Source organism: Vombatus ursinus, unplaced genomic scaffold (assembly GCF_900497805.2).
Source record: "Vombatus ursinus unplaced genomic scaffold, bare-nosed wombat genome assembly UNPS02000026.1, whole genome shotgun sequence".
NCBI classification, from domain to species: domain Eukaryota; kingdom Metazoa; phylum Chordata; class Mammalia; order Diprotodontia; family Vombatidae; genus Vombatus; species Vombatus ursinus.
The window spans coordinates 161,735-174,719 of NW_020939804.1; the positions used below are offsets into that span (position 1 = coordinate 161,735).

General features: G+C 41.0%; 1 pseudogene; it reads left to right on the plus strand.

The window, feature by feature from the left end:
• Positions 1 to 3,082: 3,082 nt before the first annotated feature.
• Positions 3,083 to 6,364, plus strand: LOC114045049 (annotated as a pseudogene).
• The last annotated feature ends 6,621 nt before the right edge of the window (positions 6,365 to 12,985 follow it).

The following is a 12,985-nucleotide window of genomic DNA, read 5'->3' on the forward strand; positions in this document are numbered from 1 at the left end:
ACCCAGTCCTTGGAAAGGATGATGCTTGAATTACTTCACTTGAAATGATTGAAGTCCTTCTCAGTGTATACAGAAAATTCATCAGTAACAACCTTTTTTGTCTTTTAGAAAAAGGAAAACCCTAACAGTTGGTACTTTCAAGATATACTTTACTCATATGATTGCTGCAATATCTTCTCCATTTGCAGAGTAGGTGTATGATCAGAATAAAGACAAGATGAAGAAATTCTGGCACAAAAGAAATTAACCACAGATGTTTAATTAGAGGAACGACTAAGAAGAACATTGAGGGAAGAATAACCTGCCATGCAAAATGGAAAAGAATGAAATGAGAATAAGGGGAATAGTCATCAGAGACTTTCCTGGCCCAGGTCTTAACAAACCTCCACCTACTGGGTACATAAGACACATAGAAGGAACTAGAAATAGTGAACATTTCACACACCTCAATTAGGAGATGTCCTGGAAGAGAGTCCCATGCCATTATCACTGATCTCATTGTGATGACCTCCTAAGGACAATTCCCAAACCAAGTCCAATCACTATGTCCCCTCCTAAAATTTCAAAACCCCCAGAGGATTAAGAAATAGTAGGAAAGGAAAAGAATAAAAGCAGAGTAAAAGGATTGGGGATAATAATGAGGATTGAAAGGATTGTATTGAATCCCAGTCTCTAAACCTTCAAAAGGAGCCGTCTCATTACTCAGAGGAGGAATTATTTGCACAAATGATCATCTCAAATATAGGCCACATTGCAATGATACTAAATAAAACAATTCTTGTTGCCATGGTCATTTTTCATTTGTTAATCCCTAGCTCATGGCATGCATATCGAGTTCTGATTGTACATTTGAGAGAAATTGTCCTATAGTTTATATTTCTTAGACATAAAAGGATCGAAAACTCAGTGCAATTAATGAACCTTGTGAATGGTCTGATAGACAGTGCACTTGTGATCATTTTAAACTTTCTATTATTTGGTGTTGTAGATATATTTGAATATTATACTTATAATGACAGAATTCCAGTATGGTGTGACTTAGATGAAGTAATCCTAAAGCTCATCAAAATTTGTAACAAAGATTTTGTCTTTTCTACTGGTGTCAGGCAAATGAGGCTTGGAGCTTTCTATTGGATGAAACCCTGGACTGACTGGAGTATTCTGAATTTATTCTGTTTTCTAGTGCCTAAGACAGTTAACATGAAACCCTTCCCCCAGGTTGTTATATAAAGATGCAGAAACTCCCCCTACCCAAACCTCACCCAAACCTAGCGTTGATAAGTGACCTTGAGAACTTCTTCACATATGGGCCTAATAAGGAATATTGCCTCCTATATTTGACACAAATAACTGGTTGTGAAACAAGCCCAGTCTTAGGGAATATTGTTTGCCACCTGAACCCTAAAGTTGAGTTATTTTCTCCCTGGTGTATCTCCCTCATCCTTGTACTGGGTGAGTTTTTTTCATCTGTGGGCATGAATCTCTGACTTTTATAATACCATTGAAGGTGTGCATGGATAGTCCCCATTTCTCTGCTTGCTGCACTGCACATTAATAAAACCTTTAATTTATCAGCTGAATTTCTCTGGTAAAGACAATGATCTGTCTCTGAAATGAATGTTGGGGATGTTGGGTCATTTTTCCTTCTGTTGGTCTCCCCTCCCAAAGATGGGTTTTTCAGCAAACCAAGCAAAGCAAGTAGTGCCCTGATCAGAGGCAATGTCTGGCCTCTGACCATGTTACTGTGTGTATGGTATGGGAAAGAAGAGAAAAAGGTTGTGACATTGGTGAAGGTGAAATCGAGGCTCTCTCTCCTTGAGTTTGCTTTTTGACTCTCAGTTTCCCCTCCCCCTGTTGCTTTCCTCTACTTTAATGCGGTTTATATTCACATTTAATAAGTATAGTGTAGTGCAGTAGGGTCCTCTTTATGAAGTCTGCACTTTCAGGAGCTTGGTGTGGCTTCCTCTTCTCCTCACCACTTTCACATTTGGGGGTATTTCTCTTTCCTACCAAAGGAATTATTTAATTCCTTAATTCCTTATTATTTAATTAATATTAAGAATACTGGGGGGCTCGAGGCCATGTCTGCTGCCACTGTTGGCTCACAGAAAGCCTCTCTTCTGTTCAGATCCGCTTCCCTGACCACAGCCTGCCCCATGGTGAGTGACCATGCCCTTCAGGCCTTCAGGATGCCTTGGACAAGAAGCCAGAAGAAGCCACTCCGCCGTCCCTGGCTCCTGGGTGGAAGGCATGGCCAGGGAAGCTGTGGGAGCTGGGAAGGTCACTGAGAGGGACAGAAAGTCAGGAGGGATGCAGAACGCAGCTGGGGCCCAGGACACACAGACCGACACACACAGACACACACACACAGACAGACAGACTGATGAGAGACACAAAAACATGAGGTGCCCCTGCCCCTCCTCCCCCAAGAGAACACTTGGGAGGGGCCGGAGGGGGCGGGGTGGGGCGGGAGGGGGCAAGCCTCAGCAGAGAGGGCTCAGCGCAGGCGCAGAGGGACTCCAGGACTCCAGGGCTCCGCCCCGCCCCCCCCCTCCGCTCGCTGGGCGGACAGACGCCTGGGATCCGCTCCGAGCAGGCGCAGTAGCAGCGGCAGCCATCTCAGCTACTCGCCACTGCCCCTGAGGAGGCCGGTGTGGGCGTGAGCGTGCCTGCCGCGGATCTGGGGCCTGCGCCTTGTGGCTGCGCGTGGTTCCGGGCTGAGGGGTGGAGGGGCCCAGCTTCGGGGACGGTTGGGGAGGCAGCGCGCTCGTGGACTCAGCCTGGCGGTAAGAGGGCGGGGAGCACCCGGCCGCGGCCTCCGCTGGGCGTTGGCGGCCTTGGGCCTCTGCGCCTGTGAGGCGGCTTCCGCCTGGTCCCTGCCTGCCCTGGTCATCCAGCAGGAAGGCGGGCCTGGGCCTTGGGTCTGAGGGTGGGTGTGAAAGGAGACCTCTAGTAGGGGCTGCCTAGAGGCCCCCTGGGGGCGGGGCGGGGCGGGCCGAAGGGAGGGGGAGGAGAAGGGGGAGGAAGGATGGAGGAGGAGGGGGAGGGGCCGCCAGAAGGGCCTTCTCATCCAGGCGGGCCCATGGCTCAAAGCGGGGAGGGCCAGGTCGCCGCCCAGGCTGCAGAGGAGCAGCAAAGGGCAGGGCTGGGGCCACAGGGTGACCCCAGTGAGGACAGGGAGAGGGCCCTGGCCCCGAGGGTTTCCCGAGAAGCGGCTGCTTCTCCTTCTGCTTCAGCGGAAGTTGGCATCATCGAGAGTGTCCAGCTGGAGAACTTCATGTGCCACGCCATGTTGGGACCAGTGAAATTTGGGCCCAGAGTCAACTTCGTGGTGGGACCCAGGGGCAAGAGCGCCTTGCTGAGCGCCCTGGTCATCGGTCTTGGGGGAGAATCCTTAGGGTCGTCTTTGGGAGAGTTTGTGAAAGATGGAGAGGTGTCAGCCACCATCTCCATCACGCTGCGGAACAGAGGGGAAGATGCTTTCAAGTCTGACCTGTATGGGGCCTCGATAACTGTGCAGCAGTGCATCACTCGAAGCGGCACTAGCAGTTACAGACTAAAAGGCCAAGCAGGAAACCTGGTGTCCTCTAAGAAAGAAGAGCTCACGGCCATTCTTGGTCATTTTAACATACGGGTAGACAATCCAGCATCTGTTTTACAGCAGGAAGTGGGCAGGCAGTTGTTGCAGACTACAGAGGATGGCGACAGATACAAATTCTTTCTGAAAGTAACTGGACTTGAACAGAGGCGAGGAGAGCACTTGGAAATTTTGGAGCAAAAAGCCAGAAGCCAGCTTGAGATAGACCTCAAAAAAGAACAGCTCGAGAAGCTCAAGTGTCAGGGCACAGTGATAGAGGACCGTTTGCAGAAGAGGGTTGCCTTGAGGGAGAAATTAGAAGGCTTGAAGCATGAAATAGCGTGGGCGCTGGTGAGTGAAATTGAAAGAAAGCTTGATGATATGAGTGATCATATCAGTGCTGGAGACCAACATACCGTGGTATTAAATCAGAAACTGGAGGCCTCCAAGGCCAACTTTGATGAAGCAGAAAGGCAGCACAGAACCATTCATGAGAACATGCAAAAGTTAAATGAAGAAGCCGCTGCATTATGGCCCGGATGCATGCAGGCAAAGGAAGATGCCAAGAGAACAGACGAGGCCTATCGTCAGGTGGAGCCTGTCTATAATTCTTACCAAAACAAGTTGAATCTATTAGATCAAGTTGCAGAACAGCTTCTTAACAAAATGGAAGACATGAAAAAGAGTCTGGAACTAGTCGAGTTGGAAAAAGAGGAAAAAATTTCCATGTTGAAGGAAAAATTAAAGAACTTTGAGGATCAAGAAGATTCACTTGTTCAAGACATAAAACACCTCCATCAAGCTATAGCCAAAGATGGTGAAGAACATTCTCAAATTAGCCAAGAAGAGTCGTATGTGCAGCAGATACTGCATGAGGAAAAACAGCAGCTAAACCAATGGAAAGAGTGTAGATCTGAGCCACTGAAACGATTTGGAGCACAGATTCCGGCCCTTCTTGAAGCAGTCGATGATGCCCATAGACAAGCGAACTTTACTTTTAAACCGATAGGCCCACTGGGAGCTTGCATTCGTCTCCGAGACCCTGAGTTTGCTTTGGCTATTGAGTCTTGCTTAAGTGGCCTTCTTCTTGCCTTTTTTTGTGACAACCACAAAGATGAGCAAATCCTTCAAGGACTGATGAAAAGGTTTTATCCCTTAGACTCTCCGCAACCACCGATCATCGTGTCCGCATTTGAGTGTGAGTTGTATGATGTCACAGACAGAACGGCCTATCACCCGGAGTTTCCGACGGTTCTCACAGCTTTAGAAATAGACAAGACAGTGGTGGTCAACACTTTGATCGACATGAGGGGCATAGAGTCGGTGCTGCTTATTAAAAGTAACTCTTTGGCCCTCAAAGTGATGCAGGCTCAGGAACCCCCCAAGAACTGTAGCAAAGTTTTAACTGCCTGTGGCGATGTAGTATTTGAGAATCACTATTACTCATGTGGAGAATCAAGACCAACTTACTTGGGTGATGTGGAAATAGAAATAAGTAATTTGGAGAAAGAAATAGAAAATAAAACAGCACAGTTGTTAGCATTTCAGCAACAAGAGTCTTCCCTTGAAAAGGAACAAAGGAAGAATCAAGAAACTCTTGATAGTCATTATCGACATTTAAAAGAGATAAAGATCAGTGTAATAAGGATCACTTCAGAAATAAAAGACCTTGAGGATGAAGATAAAAATCAGTCAATAGGTCTCCCAGTTCTAGAAGAGGAAGCTCAAGAAATTAAAGCAGAGATGAAAGAGATTGAAGAAGAGATGAAAACTCGAAAGGAAGAGATAGAGAATTTATGGCAATTGAAAATAGATGCTGAACAGAGATATGAGGAGTTTAAGATGAAACGTGATCAAGTTTCAGAATCCATAGAATCCTGTATGGAAGAAGAATACCAGGCTGCCTTAGAAGTGAACATCCAACACCATTTTGTGCTACATTATGAAAATGACCTTGAGCAACACCTGAATTATCTCCAAATGAAAAAAGAAGAGCTGGCCATGAAAAAGAGAGAACTTGAGAGGGAGACTGCTCTGGCCAAGAACATCTGCTTGGAGCGTAAAGAAGTTACAAGAACTGTCTCTGTTCTTGATGAAGAAATTTTTGTGTTAAGAAAGACTATCCGATCAGAAAGCTGCACTCAGGGAAGCTATGAACAAATAAGGAAGCAGTACGAAGAAGTAAAAGAAAGTTGTCTTGATCTAAATGGTAAAGTGAAGAATTTGGAAAAGTTTATTAAAACACTGGATGAAATATCAACCCAGAGCTATGTAATTTACCAGAATGATAGAAAGAGTCTTTCTTTACGATGCAAAGTGTACTTTCACATCTTACTATCTCACTGGTGCTTCGATGGGGAGATGCACTTGGATCATGAGAATGAGACCCTTTCTATAACAGTCCAGCCTAGAGAAGGCACTGCTTTCAGTGACATGCCAGCTTCCTTAGGAGATAGCCATTCTTTTTCAAACTTTGTATTCCTGCTTACTTTATGGTCCATCACAGAATCACGCTTCAGATGTCTGGATGCATTTGATATCTACATGGACAGGAACCATAGAAAAATCGCCATGGACATGATCCTCAGGATAGCCCATTACCAGCAATGCCGCCAGTTCATCCTGCTCACTCCACAGTACAGGAGCTCTCTGCCTCCAAGTCCGTTAATTGAAATCCTCCAGATGCCAGACCCTGAAAGGGAGAAAATAATCCTGCCTTTCCAAGCAGTCCATTTAGAAGAAGAAGATTGAATTTTTACATAAACGTGATCAAACTATCTGCTTGTTGTGGCGTTTTGTTTTTGTTTCTGTTTTGCTCAAAGTGTCTGTAGTGTAAATATTTCCAGTGTCATTTTTGGCCTTCCACAGCAAGGTCTATCCACCAATGACATTCTGTATTTTACCATGCCTCTTTTGAGTGTCAAACCCTATAAAAACAAGGTCCTGAAAGAAGAGGCCATCTCAGATCCTGAGGAAGACCTGAGGGCCACTTCATTCGAGGGGACCATTGCCCTTTTAATAAAGGGCTATTGGCTCAGAGCTCTGCCTCAGTGGTTTTTCTTATGGGTTGGGCAATTACAATCCCCACATTGTTGGCACCCCAAAATGGGACAGTGATGCGTGGACCTAAGTCTCTTTAGGCCAGCTCCTGTAAGGGATAGATGAATTTTCACTGGTGGCTCCCCCATGGACACTGGCCCTGGGAGGTTGGACTCCTTTCGTTATCTGTACCCAAATTCTCTGAGCCTGAGGTAAATCTCTCTAAGCTGAAAATTGGTGAGTCTGCCTTGATTTACCCTAAAGTCATTTTCTTTAAGAAGAATTCCCAATTGGGCTAAGAAGGACTGTTTAAATTAGTGACTAATCTGTCTAAATTCATAAGCTCTGGAGCACTCAAATTCCATTTTTGCAAAAATTATATGGCCGTGATTTAAACTTTTGAAACATAGGCTCCTTTTTTCACCTTTTTGCTCCATTTTCTTTACTTTGATTTTGTTAGAGATTCAGCAATGGAATTGCTAGTTCCTCATTTTCGGCCAGCTAGCCACCTAGCTAATTTTAAAGTTTCCAGTTAGCAGGGTTAAAATAGATTTTTCTTTTTTGCCTTTATTTTTTTTTTTATCAAGGAGTGATTAAATAATTTTTGTCATCAGTGGAGAAATCTCTCAAACTAGTGGAAGGGAAACTCATTTCAGTGGCTCACAATGAGGTGGCGAACCCATCTAGAGGACCCTGTGACTAGCCCCTTGATGGGTAGGGTTTAGGGGAGTGATTCCCCACTCAAGGGAGCAATAATTTAGGTCAGACCCGATAACCTTAGGGGAGAGATTTCCCACCTCAATAGTAAGCTGTGAAGGCATATGACCACCTTGGAAGCAAGCCTAAACTCTCCTGACCTGAGAAGATGGCTCATTTTAGTTTTACAGAGATGAGGAAAGGAGAAGGCTCTCTTTCATTTAGTGAGTCAGGTTATTATCACTTAAATTCTTAGGATTCAGTCAGTCACTGACAATCAGATCTAAGCTTCTAGGAAGTTTTAAAGGAAAGCTGGTATAAATGTTGCTGAATATTCCCTTATAAAGGACCTCTTGGCCCTAGTTGACAGGTCTGAGGACCCTAGAGGTAAAGCCCAAAAATTAAAAACTGGAAGTTTTGGAGAATTTGCCACAATGAACCCCTGAATATTACAGTATTAGCTGGAGGAAAAGAACTTCCATATAGATGGAACTCAGGAGGATAGAAGATTGCCTCCCACGATCCATAATCAAAGAGGGGGGCGGGCATCTCTAGCATCTTCAGTGGCAAACTTCTCAGATGGAATAAGCCAAAAGGCAGCTACCTCAGGGATCTAGTCCAATTCTCTCAGGAGAAATTCCTCTAAGGAGTGCCACACCTGTTTGAGGATGCCCCCAGGACAGATGGGGTCAGGCATAAGAGGAGAAATGCATCCTACAGGATTCCCACTGGGGCAAGGGTGGACACTCTGTCTGGAGATGACTAAAGAAAGAACTATTAAGCTGTGTAAAGTTTGGTTTGAGAATTCAAAGAGTTTAGGAGATCGTTTTGGCCAAAGCATGGAACTTTTGATGACTTAAAAAGTTAGGGAATTTTATTGAACAATCTTCCAAAATCAGCTTAGAACAAATGAACTATTGACATTGCTAAATTCTTCATCATTCTCAGTTTTCCTTCCTGTGATTGTCCTTTGGCAAAAAGTCTAGAGGAATGGAACTCTAACCAGCTTCTTTATTAGAGACTTATTCTAAATAAAAAGTACATTTTAAATGGGTGAACCCAATTGATAAATTAGACTAAAGCAATTTTGTGTTGTTAGTAAATTACACTTTTTTGGTGAGATTCTAAAAGCATTAACATAATTAGGAAACAGAAGAATTATCTTAGGCTGACAGCAGGACTCCAGCCACAAGATGTTCATGAGTTCTGTACTTAATAGAGGAGACAGGTAAGATCTGGACTTCAAAATCTCCTAGAGAAAAACAGAAGTTCAGACCTGATTTAATGTTGTATCATTATATATTCTGTGTGTGTATTCATTTTGTGAATGATAAAACTAAATTTAGGAATAGTGGGTTCTTTACTTCAAATAGAAAGCGGCCTTCTACAATGAGGAAAATCTTTAAGAGAATGGAAAAGAAGTGTCTGTTTTGTCTGTGCTATGTTGTTTGTGCTTTGTACTAACCCAGTGCTAACCTATGTGTTTTACCTATGCCTTTTCTTTTGGCGTGTTCCACCAAAAGAAACAGGCTGTAAAAAAAAAATAAACTTTCCAAAAAAATCCTTAAAAGAAGACAAATCTCTTTTTTCTCCGTTCCCAACACTGGCCGTGTTGGAGATTGCTGAGTTGAAAGACAGATACAGAAATTAATTGAAAACTAAGATACGAAAACTGATTGGAAACCAAATTTGTAAAAAGAGAACAATTGTAAATTATTCTTTGGATGTCTTCACAAAGTATTTTGATAAACTTATGGGATACAAGCAAACTCTGTAGAGTTTAATGAAAATAAAAATTTCACAGATCAATTATTCATTAATGGGACCTTTCAAATGACTAGGGATTGATTTAAAGCTGTAATTTGGATTTTAAGAACTGTCTTATGAACCATGAGATATGTTCAGGAGAGATTCCGTGAAATAGAATTTCAGGGAAGTGTTAAAATAAGAAAAAGCTTTGGAAATAGTGTGGGAGAAATTAGATTAAGACTCTGTAAGATTAAATAATTTCACAGCTCAGAATTGAAAAAGAAACACATCTGCTAAGCCCGAAGAAGTTTCAGTTAGCCAAGAGCTAAGTCTGAAGTTTTAGGGAACCAGTCTGTGAAATTGATTTTAATTTTAGTGTAGAATAAAGGTACACTTAAAAACAGTACTTAAAGTTGAGATAAGTTTATTGCAGAAGGAATTTTTATTATTAGAAGGCAGAATAAGGAAATTTTAGACCGTCTTCAGAAAAGAATAAAAGTGGGTAGAATTGGGGTTCATTTACCCTTCTGTTGTTTACTCTTTTTAAACAACTCACCTGAGAACACCAAGCAAGTCCTGATTAGGGCTCCCAGATTGAAGGTGAATCCCCAAATGCCCCCACCCCCCCAAAAAAAAGAAAACTGAAAGCTACTGAAGGTAGGTGAAATTGAATGATACTATTGCAGTTTCAATCAATAGTTTAGGTAAATTATAACACAGTCAAACTCGTGTTGAAATCAGTGATTTAGTCCCAAATTGTCTAAATAAGACTATAGTAAGTTAAGGAAAGAATTATTGAAGATACAATTAAATTCAGGGTTTGAAAGTAAAGTGTTCTGAAGTTTGGAAAAGGAGATTTCAGAGAGGGTCTTAATCCCAGTGAAATAGAAAAGGTTTAGACATTTTTAAAGCAATGCCCCTCTGACAATTGCTACATGTCTCCTTTCCCTAATCAATATAACATCACAAAACAAGTAGAAATGTAACAAATACATTCAACCAATTTTAGCTAACTGATAGAGAAAGGATTGTTTCCTTGCTGTGGTTTAAGTAGTTATGCAAAAGGATTAGTAATTTAGAAAATTGAAAGAAATGGGTTTGGCTCTTTGGTAATTCAAAGAATTAAAAAAAAAAAGTAATAGGGAAGTTGGGAGCATCACCATGAAGTTTTTAACATGAGCTGACTAAAAACAATGGACCCTTGTAAACAATTGAGATTGAAGTACTGTCAGTAGTCATTATAAATCAGTAATTGATTGAGTTAAGAATTTTGATATAATCAATTAGAAGAATTTAACGAGTCTTGCTGTGCACAAGGGGATAATAAATATTTACACCTATCTCCCAGGGTTGTTGGGAGAAACACATGATTATGAAGTACTTAACACAGTTTCAGGCTTGTGAAAAGGATGAACACTCTAGTGTTCAGACCTTGTAGGAATACATTGAACACATCTCTATCTGATTTATAGGTCCTTTTTTCTAATTGGCACGGAATGTTAACAAAATTGAGAAATTATAGACTAAACATTTTAAAGTATTACTAAAACAGACTTAAGCAACTTCCAAGACATAGAGAAAGCCTGACATGTAGTAGGCACTACATAAACTACTATGATTAGCATGAAAATGCAGGGGTAATAAGATAAAATACTTTCTATGAAATGATAAGTTTGAGAGGTATTTAGCTAAATTATTATCACCTGATTTGTGATGTTTTCAGTACAAGAAGGCTAAGAGAAGCTGTTAAAACAAGTTTATTCCTGTTTTCAATCTGAATGCTGTTACATTATAAATGTATCTGTTGTATGATTATTAGAGTATATTTTGGGTTTTTTAAAACTACAAAATAATGATAATAACAGTAAATGACTTAGCGTTGGGAGAAAAGCATGATAAAATCCTCTGAGGAGATCTTTGTCTCTGGGGTTCCTTGGGCTGAGCCCTGCTGACAGAGTATTGTGAAACTCTACAGCACTGCCATTTGAGGAACTCCCCATCCAAAGTGTCATTGGGATCATTTGGAAACTCATGTAATTGTATCTTTTGATGCTATTACTTTGAACCAGCTATTCACTGTGTATGAACTTGTGGTGAAGAAGTAGAAACAGCAATACAAGGTTAAACAGGTCTCTTGGGTCTGGGTGACTGCTCTGATATCATAGTTTTCCCCAAGGAAATTGATCGGATCCACTTGTCTGCACGGACTCTGATGGGGGTCTCATTGTATTCTAGAAATGGTCTGATGTTCTCCCTTTGGCTTTCTGTGCAGACCAAGAGGGAAATGATGGTTGTCAGTAGATGAATAGATGAAATTTGTCAATGATAATTGTAAACAGATGGAATTTATGAAGAAATGAAAATTTCTAGATGGGATTTTGAGGCAAATCTGTGAGAAAAAGCAACAATTATCTAGCCCTGAGCTGTAATTAGTGAAATTTTGCTGCTTGAGGAAGAGTCTCTTGGGACTTTAAGTTGCTGTTATTCTAAGTCTTGAATCCAGGTGTAAGTGTCTGACTCTTCATAAGGCTTTTGGTTCATCACGAAAGGGAAATGCCAGGGGCCCCTGAAGTCTGAAGACTGCTACAGGTGGATGTCTGTCCCTGGGGAAGTTGAGAGAACGACCTTGCGAAGGTGAAGGTAGGATTCTCCTGACCTATCCCCATCTTGGTAAATAAGACATTTCCCCACCTGGTTAATTCTGAACCTGGCCATGATATCCTGTCATGCAATGGGCTGCCTATGACTCATGCCTGAAGTCAGACAGAACTAATGCTGCTATGTCCCTGCCTTTCTCCTCATGCAGCAAATTTCATTGATGAAGGCAAATGTAAAAGAAGATGAATCCCGTTGGTGATTCTTGATTAAGTAATATATGCTAGTAGAGTGAAGGATCATTTGAATTGTCATTTGAATCAAAAATAATGGAGACCATGAAACCTTCAAATTGGTGAATTATTTAATTTATAGAATATCTCCTTGTAACATTCTTTCATTTTGTTAATATGCTTAGTGGGAGATGTGACTTAGTGAAAAATGTGACACAATTTCAAAATTGGATTTACATGTAAAATTGTTTGAAATATCTCTCTAATAATACTAAGAGAAACAAAGACTCATTTTCCAATTCAGGTCCTCATGATGCAACAACTAAAACTCTCTGAAGGTTCAGGTGACTTATGTACTCTTAAGATAATGATTCTTTTTATAGATCTATTTTAAACTAGGTTAATACTGGAGCATATCTGAGCTTCTATAGTAAGATACAGGCATAGAATTTGCACTATTTAGCCTAAAATTTTATTCCTTCCTAAAATCAACGTGAGAATAATTGTGTATTGATGAAACTGTTTGTGGGACCAAACTGTTGTTCTATTAATTATTCAGCCTAAGAGAAACATTTTCAGTTTTGGTTTGAAGAAAAGAATGTTAGAATATCTAGTGTTACAAAAATGGGAAAAATTTTATTTGGTTTTATTATTATGACCTGGACATTGAGCATGTCTTGAAAGGCAAACGTGTTTTATTATAAATAACTTATTTGTTCTTCATTGTTTTGAACTTGACTTCTCGATGTATATTTACATCCCATCCCAGACCTTTTTGTTACAGTTGAAATTATTTTAGCAACTTTTAAATGAATTCAGTTGTGTATGAGGGGTCATCTTCTCATAAAAAAGGTGTTCTGTTAGTAGTTCCTAAGGGGGAATAAGGAACTAAAAGAAAATAGCTAGAGTGAAAATTTTTCAGTTGGTTTTAATATAGTTGTGATAAGATTAATTAAGTATATGTATATTATAGGTATAGTATAGGTAATATTAGGTAATAGAGTATAGGTAACATTAGATAATTATGCCAAACATAAAATTTGGGTTCAGAAGTTTTTTCAAATTTTTAGTTCTTATTTGAATTTGCTAACCAAAA